General features: G+C 37.9%; 1 protein-coding gene across 1 annotated transcript in view; it reads right to left on the bottom strand.

The window, feature by feature from the left end:
* LOC139737457 (cytokine-like nuclear factor N-PAC) overlaps positions 1-18977 on the bottom strand; it is an 80445-nt gene that overhangs the window by 32028 nt on the left and 29440 nt on the right. The window lies entirely within an intron of this gene.

Raw genomic sequence — 18977 nt, 5'->3', positions numbered from 1 at the left:
AGTTGTTCAGGTTCACAACTGATGACGTACATGAATTGATGATTTCTAGAGGCAAGGGAATATACGGACCTTTAAATCATGATGGTATATAGCATTCTGTATATTATATTGTCTGACTAAAACTGTTACCATTTGCTTTATCATATGGGTTAGCCAAAGTACAGGGAACACATGCTCGGATTTTCACAGGTAAGCAGTTTTGCGGCATCGCATCGACAATACAAAGCGATTTTTGCACCTCATGCACACATAAACAAACACAGCATTTTTTTTTACCTCATGCACACATAAACAAACACAGCGGTATCATCACGAGGTGCTTCCTTACGTCATGTCTATGAACATAATATTGCAAATCAACTGAGCAACAGCATGGAAATGAAAATAATCTATTCCATCTATTTTCATAGAGATATCATTAAGTGCTGTTTGCCATATGTTCAAACAAAACTTTTCTCCCACCAGATTAAGTAGCCGGAGAACAAAGCAAAATATTCTGCCTTTGTGCGAACGATACACCTACTGTAGTTCACTATCCCGCGATTACATCTATCCAACTACTGACTTGCATTTGACTAACCCATATGATAGGCAACTGGAGTGTAGAATGCATTTAGGAGTGAATGTTTCTGACCACAAGGAAAGAACACAAACATTGCAATTGGACATCAATGAATTGATGTCTGTCTCAAAACTAAGTGAAAGCAAGAGTGTCATTGGAAGGGGTACAGTATGTACATGAATGTGTGCATTGTAAGCCACTTTACGACCTCAAAAGCTTTACCATGGTTGGGGGTCAGCAAACAAACAACTTTTGTACAATATTCGTTTCATATTGCTGTCACTGCTCGCTGCCACATTTCCAATATATTCTTAATTTATATTGTCTAAGATATTGCATTAAAACAAAAATTGTGGAAGACCATGTAAACCTAAATGTTACAGAGATGTCTGTGTCGAGATCTTGAAACTGATCATTAAAGTTCTCCAGTCCTTTTCTGGCAATTTTCTAAATCTCCACTTCTCAGGCTTTCAGAAATTCTCTGCGAAAATTTTATCTTGTGGTTAAATTCAGACAAAATGCATCCATTCACTCATCTCAAACAGAATGTATGTCAAAGACTGAGCTTTGACCGAGTCCATTTTGATGTGTATGGTGCAGTATTTATTCTTGAGGCCTATGATGGTATGTATTCATTCTACTGCGGGTGAACTTATATGTATGTTGGAGAAAATCAATTGAGCATTATTAAGGAAAATATGCTATAGCAGTTGATGAAATTGTATATTTTTCCCCTTCATTTCGAATGTTTTGAGGGAAGCAAAAAAAGCCAATGCTAATAAAACTTGAATCATTGATGAATGACATTCCATTCTTGTGCAGCCATTGACATACGTTTGTACATGTCAGCAGGTAAAGGGTTTTCTCATTGGGCAGAATCCTTCCTTCATGCCCCAGACATTGTACATGTTTCTCTAGGTCACAAGCTTCTGTAAGCATACAACTGTACAGTGCAGAAAATGTCCTTTTCATCACAAGCAGCACAATTCTGTACTACGATAAAAATTGGTCCAACACAGTGCTGTAGGTGTCCATTGCACAGCATGATGGCATGCTCAGCGTCAAGTTTGTGGCACTACATCGTAGCTAGGGAGTTTCTATGACGCTCATCCGTCTTTCCAAAGGAAATGAAAAGGAAGTGGTTGTGGTGGGGGTGGGGTGCGGCGTCTTTTTCCTTTAAGCGACGGTGGGGCAGATCTACATTCTGTGAATAGATTTGACAAATAAGTCTGATTTACCACAGCCAGCTTCTGGGAGGAATTCAATTCAGCGGGAACACCCCCTTGCACTATTTTCAACAAGATTCAGTGGTTTCATCTTAGGTTTTCAAACAATTAGACTTTGCAAAATCACTTTAAAGGAGATATTATCAAATGAATACAATTTGTTACACACGCTGGAAGGACTCATTTCAAACTGCAAGGACATTTCTGAATGACAAAGAAAGTACTATACTGTACGCGATGCCAAAGGATCCAATTTTGGATATTTAGAAGCATGTAGGTACTATATCTATTTTGTATGTACTGTCTATAGTTCTATTTTATTTAAGTGTATTTGTTCCTACAAGAACAGCGGTGTTTGCATTTTTTCTCTCTTTATATGTTGATCCAATGCTTCGAATGTGCTGAGAGGCGGATGTCTGTGTACTTAATTGACAAGCAGAGACCATGGCTACCGTCTTCTATGTAATTTGTGAATAAACGAATCGCAAGAACGATTTCAAATTCATGGCATTTGAAGCATTTTGTTTTTACTGACTTGTAGTACAAGTTCGTTTCTGCATACTATACAGACTCCACTTTTCATGAAAAGTGAGCGATATACTTGTACATGTAAATCTGATTTTTATGTTTCAGAAATCAAGTGTGGTGAAGGAGAAGAAAAAAAAGGAAAAAGAAGGGAGTGAGAGAGAGATATAAAGAGATACACTGTAGAATATCTGAACAAGCAAACAATGATAAAATACAGGAATTTATCTAAAATTGAAATTTATCATATAATCTGTGCAGGGTTGGACTAAAAAAAAAAAGATATGAAAGATGATGACTCGTGGATTTGCCTATCCTGTAGATATTTTCATGAAAGCATGACAATCGATTGCATTCAGCATATACATGCATCAATGTACAAATGTAGACTCATGAATATGTGTAGATGCATAAATAATGAGGGCATTATCCTTGTCAAACATGTGCTTATATTAATGTTCTCCTACATTCCTGTTTCTCCTAGATTTGATTAATTTGTCTTTTGAACAGCAGGTATGTGAAATCTTACTTTCATTTAATGGGTAAAGACACCTGCTTGAAAGCCTTTTGTATTATTCAGAAAAACAGTTCTATTCATTTATGTTAACCATCAATCAATGTCCATGTAAATATGCACATTGCAATCATTACTCAGGAAGTCTGCTCAGATGAATTTCTGTTATTTTCTTGTAGGAAAAAGGAATGCAGGAACAAAATAAAATAAAAGCAAATCAAATATGACAATCAGTCCATCAGATATCACTACCTGTCACTGACAGGCAGGTACAACAGTCACGTATGATGAGATCTTTATCACCAGATCATCCAGAGGATCACCACTTCAACACAGACTAATGACAACAGACATCTCACCCGACTTGCCCTCTCTTCTTCACAGGGGGCAAGAGTGTCTATCACTCCTGGCACTGCCTGTCTCTGCCAACACTCCTGCTGCACCGCCCCTCACCCTCCCCTCCCCCACCCATCCAGACCCAGCCCTTTGACAAGCCCCTCAGGGTTTATCAGTCAGCAGTTACGTTCGCATGATGATGTTCCTAATCTTCAAGCCTAGCTAGAAGTGTTACACTTGGACGATTTGCTCATAATAGTTTAGCCCCTTGTTGACACACTAAAAGTTATTAATCTGAACGATTAGTCAATGACTAGAACCACAAAATTTCTCATGGTTTATGCTCTATCCATTAGCCCTGCATGGGGTGGGGAAGGTGTTCCTTCTCGTAGTTTAGCATTGTGTGGGCATAATTGTCAATGAACTCAAAAGTTAGCATGATCTCTTTGTGAACTTTATTCCCCCTCACCTTCGCGGGGTCAACCTCTACAGCGTATTGCACACTACTTTCTTGTAACACTTTCATCAGGTACACTTAGTGTACATATTCTTCCAGTTCTGTAGATTTATCATTCAGTGGGATTCTTGGGCGAAGAAATCAATCTTTAATATTAGGTGCCTTGTGGACGAGCGTAGTTAAGGTGGCAAGATCTTATCATTGATGATTGAAGGGACTGTACAGTACTGGCTGAGGTGGGGATTCATGTTTTGAACATTCCTAAGTGAGATAATGAAAAGCCTCTTATGAAATATGAAAGAGCATGTAATTTTAAGAAGGAGTCAACGTTTATTTGATGAAAACTGGTTTTAAAGTGGCTGAGATATCCAAAAAGTGCTAATAATAAAAGGCGACATGCCACAACTTTATTGGGATCTCTTTGTTTCACATTGTTTTTGGATATCTCAGCCATTTCAAAACCGATTTTCATCGAATAAACTTTTGATACCCCTTAGAACTGCATCCTCTTTGACATGTCCTAGAGTGATTTCTGAATATCTCCAAAATGTTAAAAGCTAAATGATCACCTCGACCAGAACTGTACACACCCTTTAACTTCCATGTGAAGGTAACAAGTGAGATAGTGATTCCATAAGGAGGGCACAAATGTACCCCTTAAACCTCATCCACTAATGCCATCCCCCACCAACACCTCCATTCCCCTTTCTTCCATTCATACAGCAGAGATAATAGAGGGGAATGCAAGGTTCTGCTTCTATTGTGCATTCACAAACCTTTTGTCTACACAGTGCCCCGATGGCTACATAGTAAGTACCATGTAACATTCGCTACAGCAGTCAAACATAAAGGAATGCACATCATTTATTCAGCAACGCAAGTCTTGTTCATTATCCATACCCCCCCCCCCCCCCCCCCCCCCCCCCCCCACTTCCAGTCAGAGGAATTTGGGTCTAATACCCCTTTTATACAAGCCACTTAGGGGATGACAAGAAGATTCATTTGGGACTCATACGGAGAACACCCGCATGAAGAGTTTCTTTCAAACTAGGGAATGAACTCCCGGCTGAATTCTGTTGTCTGGTCTTCTGCAGTGGAAGTGCATGCTATATTGTATGCTGCCTGCACATTTAAAATGTTAACCTGTTGAGGACGTGTGCTGAGTATACTTGGGCAAGTGTCTATGGGAAATGTATGTTGTGGCAAAATCAATCCTTAACAGGTTAATTGGACAGATGAATCAAAGAGGCACTTTTCATTATTGTCCACAACGTTCTAATAACCATTTTCATTTGCAATAGCATCCTCCCACCACATTTTATTTGTGGTAACCACTGAAGCAAACATTTATAAAGAGTTCGCTCCATAAAAGAGTGGTTGGAGTCCTTTTTGTGGCGAGACAATATCAATATCTGACCAGTCAAGCGTGATATACAAGAGTAAGGGCAAGGTTGCCAGCATTTCTGGCTCAAAAAATCAGAGACTTTCCCTAGGGGTATTTTCGTAAATTTCAATCAGACCGGTGCATGAATGAAGAGAAACAAATCACTTTACAATGAGCATTTATTAAATATCTATGGGACAATTTGTAATCATGCAAGTGTAAAAAAAAATAGAATAAAAATAAATGGAAAAGGTATTATGACATCACAAATACTCACTTCCATGAAATGACTGACAAGTTATTCATGGCATACTTTTCTGTGGGTTTGATAACATATTTAACTGAGTTATCTTGTTTGTTTTTTCAAATTGAGTTCCAACATTTTGACAATTCAGGACTTACAAAGTATCAAGAACAAAACTTGTTTCCTCCACACCAACAGAAGTTGAACTTCTTGGAAAATCCTCTGGCGAAAATGACAGTTTTGTTTTTGTATTCAGTAGGAAGTAGTGAGGAACATGTATGTGGAATTGTTCTCATATTTCAATATCAAGAAAACCATTTGGAGCTGACTCCACTGACTAATGCTGAAACTATCAGAAGTTTCCTCTCAATTCTACTGATATTGTTAGACATGTACAAAACTATCTATTGCTTTTTATTTCGCCCAATTCCTACCTTGGGTCAGACTTTCTGAAATTTCCCTTTTGAATGGAACTGGAAGCAGTAAAAGAAAAGATGGCTGTCGTAAACTTTCAGCGACTACTGTACACACAAAATTGTATTCTTTACAGCAGACAGCTTGCATTCATTACTATTTGTGCCGAAGTTTGTACGACAAATATTATTATACCAGTGGAATATCTGACAAAAGGATGATAAGACAAACTGAAAGCGGGAGAAAGTGAAAGTAAAGCATTCAAGTTTGTTCATTATCATTACTATCATTCTTAACACCTGTACGTCCTTCACCACGCCCCTGAGATAGCACGAAATACGAGTTGAAGTACACCATGCACAGCTTAAAGCCAATTATAACCATTTTTTAAATCCTTGTCGTGTTGTGCTATAGAGTTTTCCCATCACCTTTCTTTGGCATGGACAAAGAATACTTTGATTCCATATCTATGGTATTGAATTGAGCCACAGTCTCTAACCACGAAGAACTGGAAATCTTTCTATTTTTTTTCTTCTTTAAAACACAGAAAAATCTATTCTGACACCCATGACGTCCGTGTTGGAATGTTATTGCCTTGATGACACAGATAAACATTCCCTTGGTGGTCTGCAGATTATCAATACTGAAAATGCATGATCATGGATCAATTTCTTTCTATGCAGCATACCATCACTTCACACAATAGTGGCAAGGGGTGTGTGGGGTGTATAAACAAGACACAGAACAACTGTAGTGTACATTTGCTGAGCCAATGCAAGTCACATGACATTTGCAAAGCAGAAGAAGCCAAGTTCGAGATATCTCAAGCTAATACCACTGCCATCAGCTTGTGTACCAACTGAACATGAACATGGAAAAAAAAAAGAAAAGAAAAGAACAGAGGAATGGAGACAAAGAAAAGAAGTCAAACATGGCAAGCATGGCACAATGGCGGCATGTACCGACTGGATGTTTGAAAGGAAGAAATCTTTTCCAAAAGACAGTCTCTGAACAATACCGCCACCGAGGAGCTGTCTGATCCGAAGTGGCACATCTGATGCGAATAAGGTGACAATTCTTTTGGAATGGTGGTATTTGAAACACAACTTTGAATAAAGATTGTTCAGACTGAGAAACAAGACAACACCTATGCACAGGTACATGATCTATTCTCTTTCACTTCACAAAAGAACCCCCCCCCCCCCAAAAAAAAAAAAAAAAAAAAAACTGAGTGAAAACTTGGCATGTAAATCAATCAAAGGCTTGTGAGACAATGACAGTAACTCATCTGATTTGCATCAAATGTGCATGAATGTGACCATTCTCCCTGTTTTATGAAAGCAGTAAAACTTCAGAATTGCACAACATTTTACAGTTTTGTTGGGGTTCACGTCAACTTGTTCATTTAGGTCCACTTCAAACACTGAGTGTACAAACTGTATTTCCCTTTTAATGTTTTTGAACCCACCACCTCAGAAAACAAAACTTTTAAGCAAGAAATAGTGGCATGAGATTTTCGCAAATTGCCACTGGCATGCAATGCTTTATAGTGCACACAAGAACTTTCACATGCATTCTCATTTCAAGGATCTTGGCTCTCGCGAAATACGTGAAACTAAAATGCACATGAAAATTTCTGGTTTTACAGTAGGCACTGTGTACAAACTGACTGCCATAGAAAATATGAGAGTTAATAAAACGAACTCAAAACTCAGGTATAGATTGCAATCATATACTTAGAGTATATGCACTGGTTCATGTGTGTGTGTGTGTGTGTGTGTGTGTGTGTGTGTGTGTGTGTGTGTATACAAAAAAAGTATACACACAAATATATTTCCATGTATTCACTCATAGTAGCTACCTGTAGGCCTACATCATGCAGATAAATCTACAGTGCCAAAACAATATGCACAAAAGAACATACTAATCAATGAGACTGTAAAAAAAAAAAAAGATATAGAATGTTAAATGTAACAGAACTGATTGATCAAGTTTTATTGGGTTGGATTAACTTGACTACTAATTATGAGGAATTATGAGACTGTAAAAAAAAAAAGTTATAGAATGTTAAATGTAACTGAACTGATTGATCAAGTTTTATTGGGTTGGATTAACTTGACTACTATGAAGAATTATGAGACTGATCTAGGTTGCATCCAACATTATCAGGAAGGATACAACACATGGGAACTCGGGCTGACGGATACTCGATGGTCAATGGCTTTCCGCCAAAACCCTAGACCAAGCTTGGTAGCAGGCCTGGTTGCCAAGCACGGCCTGGTACCGAAATGGGGGGGGGGGGGGGGGGGGTGGGGTGCTACAGTGGGAGAGTAGGAAAGAGGGTGCTTCATGCAGAACTGTGTTAACACACATACAGTAATAACAGAGCCCCATTTCTTGTGGCAATTTGAAATATGATTCCCGGCTAATCGGCGGCAGCGGCCAGACCCTTTGCACTGCTTGCAAGACAAAGCAGTATATATTCAAGGCCTCATCCAGCTTTCCTACAACATGAAGTTCTATAAGTATATTCCACAATCTGACATTGAAATCTGTGGTTTGACTATCATGATTCAGACCCGGTCTAAGCAGCGCACATGTAATACAATTTATATCGGCACTCCAGTGAACATTCATAAAGTCATTTATGTATTTTATTGAAGCATCAAAACCACATTCGAGTATTTAAAAAAAAAAAAAAATTACATGCACGCCCACACACATACAGTTGTACATATCCACAAACCCACCCACATGAATACCACAGCTACCCCAGTGAAATACTTGGCCCTACTCCACAATCACACAACAAAAAAGACACATGGATTATTATAGATAGCCCAGGGAGAAGAGAACTAATTAGCATGACACAGGGGTACACCTGTCGTCTAAAGTATAATCTTGTAAGTTGAGTTCTTCTTGATTAAGTTTTCAGTATCACACCCTGGAACAGCTTTAAGAAGATGGACAGAAAATATGTATGGGGAGAAATCACTAAGATTCTAATAAATAGAAAGCAAAGCTTTACCCCCACTGTGCAAATGGTAAGCATATAATTGTTACAGTTACAGCATTTGCAATATTTCACGTTACTAGCAAAAGGATGCACCAAACATCTGTAAGTACAGATGTAGATGATAACATGTTTCGTAAATGTCAGATACTCTTAATGTTAAGGACAAAGGAATTTTTTTTTTTGTTCTTGATATGTTTCAAACATGTACTGTATAAGCTGTTATTTTTTAATACAGATATTTTCGCGAATGAGGTAGTCACAGACATTTTCGTGAGATGCTGTTTCTATGAATTGCCACAAGGCTATGGAAAGTGCACTATTACCCTAGCCCATGGCAACACTTTCGTGTGTTGTTAAATCCCTGCCCAACAGTGATAAGCAAAAATTAAAATCTCATGAAAATAACAGCTTAAACAGTGTAAAGCTTTTGTACTTTCATTCTCGAAACATTCAAGCAGTTCAAGCAACTACGCCTATTGCAAAAGCAATTACTTCAGACATCTACTTCAAGCGACTACTGCAAAAGTTGAATAGTTGCTTCAATGCTTCTTTTTTTTTTGTATGCAATCTTGTATAAAGATGAATTATGCAAAGTTTCTTAGTTTGCTGACTGGCAACACAATGATTGATACCATCACTCAAAAGGAAAAAACCAACTTGACACAGCATTTATGAATTTTTATGTTTGCATTGGTATCAGAGAGCAAGTATAGGCCTACAATCTGTAATATGAAAAAAAAAGAATAAAATCAAAACCACAAAATGTCTTAATGTTTACAGTATTATAAATTTTATTCAATGCGGACAAGACTTTGGAAAATGGACACAACTTGCCCAGGTGGTGATTTTGAGATACCAGCTCACATGTGACACAATAGCTGGGCAAGAGAGAGGTAGGAGAGGAGGGGACATTGATTCTATCACACAATACAATGGATGGAAAAAGGAGTGGTGAAGAGGGGCTAAACAAATACCATGACCAGAATAAATAGTTCAAGACAGATCGAGAAGTGAGGGGGGAAGTGGAACGATAGAAACTTTATAGGAGCAGAGTACAAAGAGATGATAAGGAAAGAAAACACACGTTAGAAAGGAAAAGTCAGACCCTCGACTGAAAGCGAGAGAGAGATGGGGCTGACTGACACCGGTTTATTCATGAATACGAGCCAATCTCTCTCGACCTACTTCACGAGAATTGTACATGGCACCGCTTGGTATTGTGTATCTCTTCTATTGTAGACGTAGAAACTGATATTTAATGAGGGCAAAACATTCCTTTTACATTCCTCCAATTGATGGTGTATAAAAAAAAAAGAAAAAATACGTTGAATTTTTCCAGACTGCACAACAATGATGAAAACATGCATAATACACCGTACAAAAAGAGAAATCTAAAAATAATACTCAAGTGTCTGTATGTATGGGACATCCTCATTGCATTTGCTGTGAATCAGCAAATCGTCTAATGAACAGGTTTTCAGTACAATCACACCAATAGCTAATGATTTTGCTTTCTGTCTGTCTGTCTCTCTCTCTCTCTGTCTGTCTGTCCGTAATGTTTTTTAAGGGAAGGGGGGTTTTAACATACTATGTAGCGCACCAAGATTAAACATGTACATATGATGTCTAGCCAATAACACAATAAAGACAGTAACAGGTTCAGAAATGGGTGCAACAATGCTCTGCATGATACAAATAGGTCATCGTGAGTGTAATCCTTTTACGACCATTGTCAAAACTGTCAACTATGAATGGACAAGCTGACAATGATGATGTCAGAGTGGAAGGGGAAAATGCATGTCATACGCTGTATCAATCAGTGCAAATCAATGCAGGAAAATTGGAAGAGCAATATTATGAAAAGAGAAGGGCAACATAACCTGAGTCTTGCTACAAAACATCAGCAGGACATAATGGTTGGAAATGTTTCACAATCCAAAGTGGAATAAGCTTGATCCAAGCATAGAGGTACAGTACTGTAAAAACAGAAATGTTTGCGTGCACGAAACTTCGACGAGTTTCGAGGGAAGCCAAGATTTGCGAAAGTAAAATGCATGCAAAAATTTATTTCTACACAAGACATTGAATGCCTGTGGCAATTCGCGAAAGTTTCATGCAGCAATTGTTTCTGGTTTTGGCGAGCTCACCTCCGCACCTTCTTGAGGCAAGGAAGAGTGCAATGGAACGCAGAGGGGGTCGATGGAAAAAAGTGAAGTTACCCCAGTGACAAATTGCCCAACAGCCTGGCAGTGACGTGGGTTGACAGATGCTAGTCTCAGTATCCAGGCACAATCATTTGAGTCCTCTCTTTGCTCATGGAGGCTGATGGTCATAGACTACATACATGTACAAACTGGACTGGGTCATTACTCTCATGAGTGCAATCATACACACACACACACACACACACACACACACACACACAATGCTAGTTTGATGCCATTTTGTCGTCAGTGGATACAGAGGACGCTTTCCTCGACAACTGTTTCCCTCAACAAATTTTTCGTCACAAAGTTCTCTTGAGAACTCTAAAGACTAGACGTGCCTCACTCGAAACTAGACGCAAACAACATGGGCACTTCGGCAACATAAGGCAGCCAGACTAGGCCAGCTGAAAGTTACATGTAGTTAGCAAACTGTAAATGTTCAGGGACTGAAAGTGACATGAAATATTACCCTTAATACATCATGTATCTTCATGGGTAGAGTTCGCAGTAAAACCTGGTCAAATATTTTGGAAAATCATTGAAAAACTCAACAGAAACTGAAACTAGATGTTACAAACTATTGTTCTCCTTTCAACTAACTATAAAACTAAGACTTAACCCGTTTAGGACGGACTGATTTTTCTACAACACGCATTTCCCATAGACACCTGCCCGAGTATACTCGGGACTCGTTCTGAACGGGTTAAGATATCAAAATAATAGTAAAACAAAGAGGTTTGACAAACAAAGAGATTGCTTAGGATTGAAATTAAAATGGTCAAATTAATCATAAATCAAGTGTTGCAATGTTAGTCATTACAAAACACAGACAAACAAACAAGCGAACACCCCCCCCCCCCCCCCCAAAAAAAAAAAAAAAAAAAAAAAAAAATCACATTTTCCCCTCACCATCCCAGGCTTTACAATTCAAAATTGAGTACAGTTTAAGGGAACATTTTGTTCATATTTTCCACATTGAAATGATTAGGAATGCTTCTGATGAAAGGAGTTAGGAATGCTTCTGCACTTCAGTCTGTGCTTACACCTTATCACTGTGAACAAAAATTTACTACTTTTCCCTCCAGTTAAAAGCTGGTATTTAAGCTACTAGTACATGTAAGATCCTACAGACCAAACATACGCATTTCTTTACAGAAGAAATAAAAATGTTGAGTCAGGGTGGTCCACAGGTTGAAATTTGAGTCACGGTGGCCCACAGTTTGAAACTTGAGCATGTTGCAAGCTCTGAATGTGAGAGCGCTATATTTCATGACTTATTTTGTGTTATTCTGCCTACATTCCATGTTCTGTCTCATGTTTTGTGCCCAAACTTTTTAAGTACCAGTGCCGGCAGTTTGATGTTTTTCAAGTTTGGCACAGGTTTTTCACATGCTTGATCACATTTCATTTTGAGCATGTCGTCAATTCTTGAGGATGTTGCATCTCTTTTGAGGATGTAGCACAAGAATTGTGAGCATGTTGCAGCGACATGATCAAAACCCTCGTAGACCACCCTGCTTCTCCTTTTCTTTTTTTTTTGCCCTCTCTTCTTTCGTGCCAGTTTCATCTTTTCTGATGGCACTTATAAATTCAGATCTGTCAGGTCTGCGCAAATAAGACATTTACACAGCACACTATGACATTCAAGAGTCTACCTACGTGAGCAAGAGGCCAAAGTACACTATACGTTGACCTACCACCCAATTCTATTGTCCCCCTTCTGCCATTGATAAATTCAAATGCAGACTCACATTGTAGTCTTTTAACCAGTCCTCCAATAATCATTATCATCATCACCGCCATCGCCATCATCATTTTCATCATCGTATCCAATATATCCTGTCTAGCCAATGGATTCAAAACTTATTGTTGCTACAAATAAATCTACTACCTTACAGGGATCGTATATAGTTTTGGTTGAGACCTAACTTCAGGTTTCTAACATTTTTGGTGAGATAATGAGAAACTTCTTATGAAATATGAAAGTTCACATATTTCCAAGAGGTATTTAATGTTTATTCGATAAAGATTGGGTTTGAAATGGCTGAGATATCCAAAACAGAGCAATCCTAATAAAAAGTGGGACCCATCTTTTATTGGGATCGCTTTGTTTTACTGTTTTTGGATGTTTCAGTCATTCCAAAACCGATTTTCATCTAATAAACTTTGAATTCGTCTTAGAATGGCATGTTCTGTATCATTTCATAAGTGGTTTCTGGGTATCTTGCAAAAAGTTAACAGCCCAATCCTCATCTCCACCAATATTATATTATCCCTTTAAATATCCACTGACTAGAAAATACATTGTTTTATATACCACACATGTACAAATTTGTACCCCCTGCAATCCATCAGGTACATCACTTCAGAAAATGACTTCCTAAAAAAATACAGGGACATACTATCAGTCTGGGTACACTTTGTGGCACAGACACACATGTGTAGATGCGAAAGAATTAAAATAAGAGCCTTTTATAGATCATATACATCTATACAGTAGTACAGTGAAGTTCAAGGCAACAAAATAAATTTGTGGATTCAAAAGACCAGAACGGCAGGGCCGAACAGCAAAGGAGGGATTTCACACTTGAACTTGATCATCGTTAAAGTTTCTAAGCGTGTGTTTCAGATCGATAATTTCAGGGTCTGTCACTCCAACCAAATAGTGTAGGCTACAAGATGCCTTTGAGGAAGTTGCTGGAGCCTAACTTCACGTTGTACATGTAGTCGCTTGAACCACGACGCATGCATCTGCATAAGATTATGTGCTATCACTCGTGAGCATATCAAAAGTCAAGCATCTGATTGATAGGCCATGGTATTTGTGATGCAGACATCATGTGGAGTTCTGTTTGTAGATCACAGCAGCACGCAAGACGACTAAACTTAATGTCTGTAAACCCGCTAACCCTTTTAAATAACAGATGCATTTCAGATTTTTTTTAAAAATACAAGTTTTTCTGCAAGTGTGAAACCCCCATACAGTCCGAGGGGTTTGTGACTCACACGTATGCATGTGCCTGAATGGATGTTTACTCTGGGGTCTCACTACCAGTGGCTACTCAGAGAACAAGGGTCCAGTCAGCGACCTCTGTTCACACTTTGCCAGGGACCAAATCAGCTGATATACAATGTACAATTTGTATATGACGTCACATGTACTTGAAAACCAGGACGGAGTTCACCAAGGCAGGGCGGGGCACATTGTGCATTGAAGGAAGCATGGTACAATGGCCATTACCTCATACAGCTTTTATCTCTTGACAGTGTAACAATTGCTGTGCTTTTTCTTCTATAATTAACATTCTCTATTACAAAAGATGAAAAATATAAATATATTAAGGATTTTTAGATAATATGGGCCTTTTGCTGAAGAAAAAAAAAATATCCATGACCAGCTAATTTTGAAAATGAAAGACAGACCTGAATCTTGCAATCTTTTGTTTCAAGGGGAACAGTATAATAAAGAGCAGAAAATTCCTTAGCTTCTACAGATTCAAGGAGTGATACAACTTCTGTTTGCAGGCATCCACAAAAACTTTTTTTTCTTCATTTTCAGCAAATAATCTTAAAGGAACACCATCAAAAAAAAATCCCTACAACAATTCAAAAATTGTCTAATTCCCTTATTCTTCTTTTTGTTGTTGTAATATACTTTTTTTCTTTCATCTGTCATATCACAGCAACTCACATGCAGCATCATTTCCCTCATTAGAGAAAAACGGATTTAGACATTAATTTACACATCCAGTGGAAAATAGAATCATCTTTAACCCTAAAAAGGCCGGGGGGGGGGGGTTGAATCAACCCCCCCCCTTGACATTTTTCGCGACTACTCCGCCACGCGAAATTTTTTGACCGCGCCGTTCGCTGACTTTTTACTTTCAAGTCTTGCGCATCTTTTGACACCATTTTCGCGAAAATCGCGCATACCGTTACGACACTGCGCGACCTTTTATACATGCCTGTCAGACCGAAAATGGCTCAAAAACGTGATTCTGTGTATAAAGTCTATGCAAATGGAGTTTTCTCTTCTTATTCATAAAGATATGATTATTTTCACTTTCAGAGGCCGAAACTAATTAATTTTAGCATAATTATGCTTGAAATAGGTTCTGTCATAAATTTTGAGAAAAACAAATGATAAAACAAAAGGTCGAAAAAACAAAGAAATATATAAGAAATTCATAAAACAATAAAATACATAAGAAATTGATTTTGATACCAGATTTTTTTTTCATGTACATTGTTAGGAATGCTACAAAGAATGTTATCACCAAAAATTAGGATTCTAGGAGCTTTAATTTCTGATTTAGAGCAAAAAGTATTATTTTACGCATATATTAACATAATTAATCACTATGTGGAAAATTTCCATTTTTTTTTTAATAGTTTGGTAGATTACGTAACAGGTAATGTATGTGCCAATTTTCATGGTGATTGCGCGAGCGACGGCCGAGATCTCGGGGGGGGGGGGGGGGGGGGACCCCTCCCCGGCCACAGAACACCCAAAAAAGCCCTGCCTGGTTAGGGTTAAAGATCTTATTCCAGTGTTCGTAACAAACTTATTCTGTGTAACTTAATCTGTCTCAACTTTCATTTGTGCAGGTGTTGTTTGTGTTTCTTTTCTTTATTTCCCAGCACTTTTTTACTATGTCTAAATCCTCTTTGCTCATTTGTGTCATCCAGTACTTTCTATGGCATTCACTTTGAACACCAATCTCACTCAGAAGCCCTTCCCTGCCCTCTCCATCCACCCCCCCCCCCCACAGTTCCCTCTGACATGATCAAAGCAGCAACACTCACATTTTCCTCTTTTTCTTCCTCCACTTAACTTTATACATGAAGTCCACTCCTATATTTTTGAGAGAACAGTCATGTCACAAAAATGAAATATTCCTGATATGTGCATATACATTCATTCATAAATATAATATTTTTTACTACCGGTATACTTTAGAACTTCTACTTCTTTACCTGTATACTGTAAAACATGAAATATTCGCGACGCGAAATTTTCGCAAATTGGAGCCGACGGCCTTTTTCGTGGCATGAAATTTTCGCGAATTGCCACTGGTGTTCAATGCATATAGTGTAGACAAGAAATTTCGCATGCATTTTAATTTCGCGAATCTTGGCGCTCACAAAATTCGCGAAAATAAAATGCACGCGAACATTCCTTGTTTTACAGTACTTTGTACTATGTATTGCTTTTTGGTCTATGAAAATAGAGTAACTGAATATGAGTGTTGAACACACGAGTGTCAGATATCAGAACGTAAATTTTGAAGAAAAAAAAGTTTGTGACATACACTGCAAAAGATATAAAGTGTAGCACGCATGGCACAGCTGTCATTTGCAGCTAATTGTTCATGGATAATCAGCAAAGGACTTGAAGTTAATCAGTATGGTACATTGGACCACTCAAAAGTGCATTGACAGGGCACTAACCGAAAAAAAGAAGAAGAAGAAAAAAAAAAAGATGTTGTGCATGACACATGAGTAAACATCCTCAGACGACAATCTGCAAATCGACGTAATCATGTGCTGGCGCACCAGACACGCTATGCCAGCAATGTGCTGTCAAACACGTATCACACCCCTGCGTGTGCACGTGATGCTTGTCTCATACAGAAGGAATAGATTGCCAGATAACCCTCCACAGGAATAGCATCGACTCCATCCCCACCCCCACCCCACCCCCTTTTCTGTGTCTGAACAGGGTTCTATTGCCCAAGTGCAAAAAATGCTGATCAATAAAATACAACCAACCTCATTCTCTTCCTGAAAAGATCTCTCTCATCTCAGTCCACGAACCCCACACTACCCTTAACCCTAAAAGATAAAGTCACAGATCACTCAAAGAATATAAACACTAGATATATTTGTTTGTTTGTTCGTTTGTTGTTGGGGTTTTTTGTTTTGTTTTGTTTTTTTTTTTGGGGGGGAGGGGGGTATTCTTCTTAATCATCAAACAATCTGAATGCTAGACACTGTAGTCACACTCTTCATAATGATCTGCCTGGAGTGATTTTGGCATGGTTTCTGCAGGAATGCAGCGTGTTATAATTTGTAACAACAATGGATATGCTTGTGTATTACCATTTTTGTTTTCTCTCTTTCTCACAGAAAAAGACAAAAATACTTCTACAACAAATACCGGTAAAACATTTCTCCTCTCTTTGGAGAGAGAGTAGAACTTGGAGCAAAATTCATAAATTTTAACACACTTCAGCTCAAGACGGTGCCACACATTTTTTAAATAAATAATTTACATAATTTATCATTTTTTTATATTCTTTTTTTAATGACTCTCAAAAACAGAGCACACTCTTGAATAGATAATCAGCATTCTGCAAGTGTGAAGACTTCAGTAATCTATGCACATCAACTTTCCATTAAATTTTCAAGAAAAAAAAATCAGAACCAAAACAAAACAAAAAAGTAAAAATGTGAAATGTGAAAGAGTGTCAATTTTCTCAGGAAGAGCAATAGTGGGAAATATTTATATATATATATATATATATATATATATATATATATATATATACTGGTATATATTCTGTTCTACAGCTGCAAAGCCATGTAGTATCCCAGCAGCAGAGCTGTTTACAGTCTCTGAAATAGAAGACCATGCACGTAGGAATGACAGGCAGAGACAAAAATAGTCCATATGGCATTTCTCTCAGCAAATGCTGTCTGACTTCCAGGTCCTTGTTAAAGGATAACAAGTCCACCTTCATATACATGTGGATTGATTGAATGCAGCAATATTTGTAGAACACATCAGTGAAAGTTGGGGGAAAATCGGACAATCCGTTCAAAAGTTATGAATTTTTAAAATATCTGGACAGTCACTGCTGGATGAGAAGACTACTAGAGTGTATGATGTCACATGCGTACAACGATATAAGGAAAATATAAAGAGGATCTCACAAAATTTTACTTTTAGAAAAAGGTGCACATTTCCTTGACTCGTCACTGACGTATGTTAAGGGTAATATTATTCCCCTTGCCTTCTGAAAGAGGGAAGTCAAGTGTTCTTATATTGTGCGAGAAAAGTGAAAATATCTTGAATTCTCCTTATACTTTCTTTATATCGTTGTACACATGTGACATCACAAGCTGTAGTAGTCTTTTCCTCCAGTAGTGACTAAGCAGAAACTCCAAAAATTCAGAACTTTTAACAGATTGTCTGATTTTCCTCACACTCTTGGTGGAGTGTTCTATTAATATTGCTGCATTCACTCAATCCACATGTCTATGAAGGTGAACTTGTCCTTTAAAGTCTGAAACTCTCCACACTTCATCAGTCAATTACGTCATGGGTGTACCACTTTTCTTATTTTATTCTTCTTAAATATACTGTAAAACGAGGAATGTTCACGTGCATTTTAATTTCGCGAATTTCACGAGAGCCAAGATTCGTGAAATTAAAATGCGTGTGAAAGTTGTCTACACTATACGCATTGAATGTTAGAGTCAACTCGCGAAAATTTCATGCCATGAAAAAGGCCGTCGGCTCCAATTCGCGAAAATTTCATGCCGCGAAAATATAGTGTTTTACAGTATCCCACCGCTTCAAAGTCTCATAGAATGTATTACTACAATATTCATGCCACATTCTGCCAATCTGGTAACTGCAAAATAAGTGAATTTGACAATTGATACATACCAAGGTAAGCGCATAACGGAGATATCAGAAAATGAGGCCAGACACACAGTAATTGGCAGGTGTACGTCAGATAAACTGCACTAGATACACATTCTTATCTCATGTTTATTTAAACTTTGCTGTATAACTGCCACCATAAAACCAAAAAAAAAAAATTCAATGCAGACTGCAATAAATGCATATCCTATGTCTTTTTTTTATTGAAGTTTCATTCATTCAAAACTTTAAATCATTCATTTTCATTTACACTGCAGTGAAATGTGGAAAAAATGAGTTTGAGAAGACCTGAAATAAAAATATTTGGACTTTGACCCCTAACAGTTGGCCAAAGCATATTATAGTGCTAATAACACTTATACACCTGCTGCCTATATAGAAGTAGGTCTCCATCAATCAGTTATATCAACTGCCACATGT

The sequence above is a fragment of the Diadema antillarum genome, unplaced genomic scaffold, assembly GCF_040938485.1.
Source record: "Diadema antillarum isolate AM-2024a unplaced genomic scaffold, OU_Dant_1.0 seq00000693_RagTag, whole genome shotgun sequence".
In the NCBI taxonomy this organism is placed as follows: domain Eukaryota; kingdom Metazoa; phylum Echinodermata; class Echinoidea; order Diadematoida; family Diadematidae; genus Diadema; species Diadema antillarum.
This window is presented reverse-complemented; position numbering and strand designations above follow the sequence as displayed.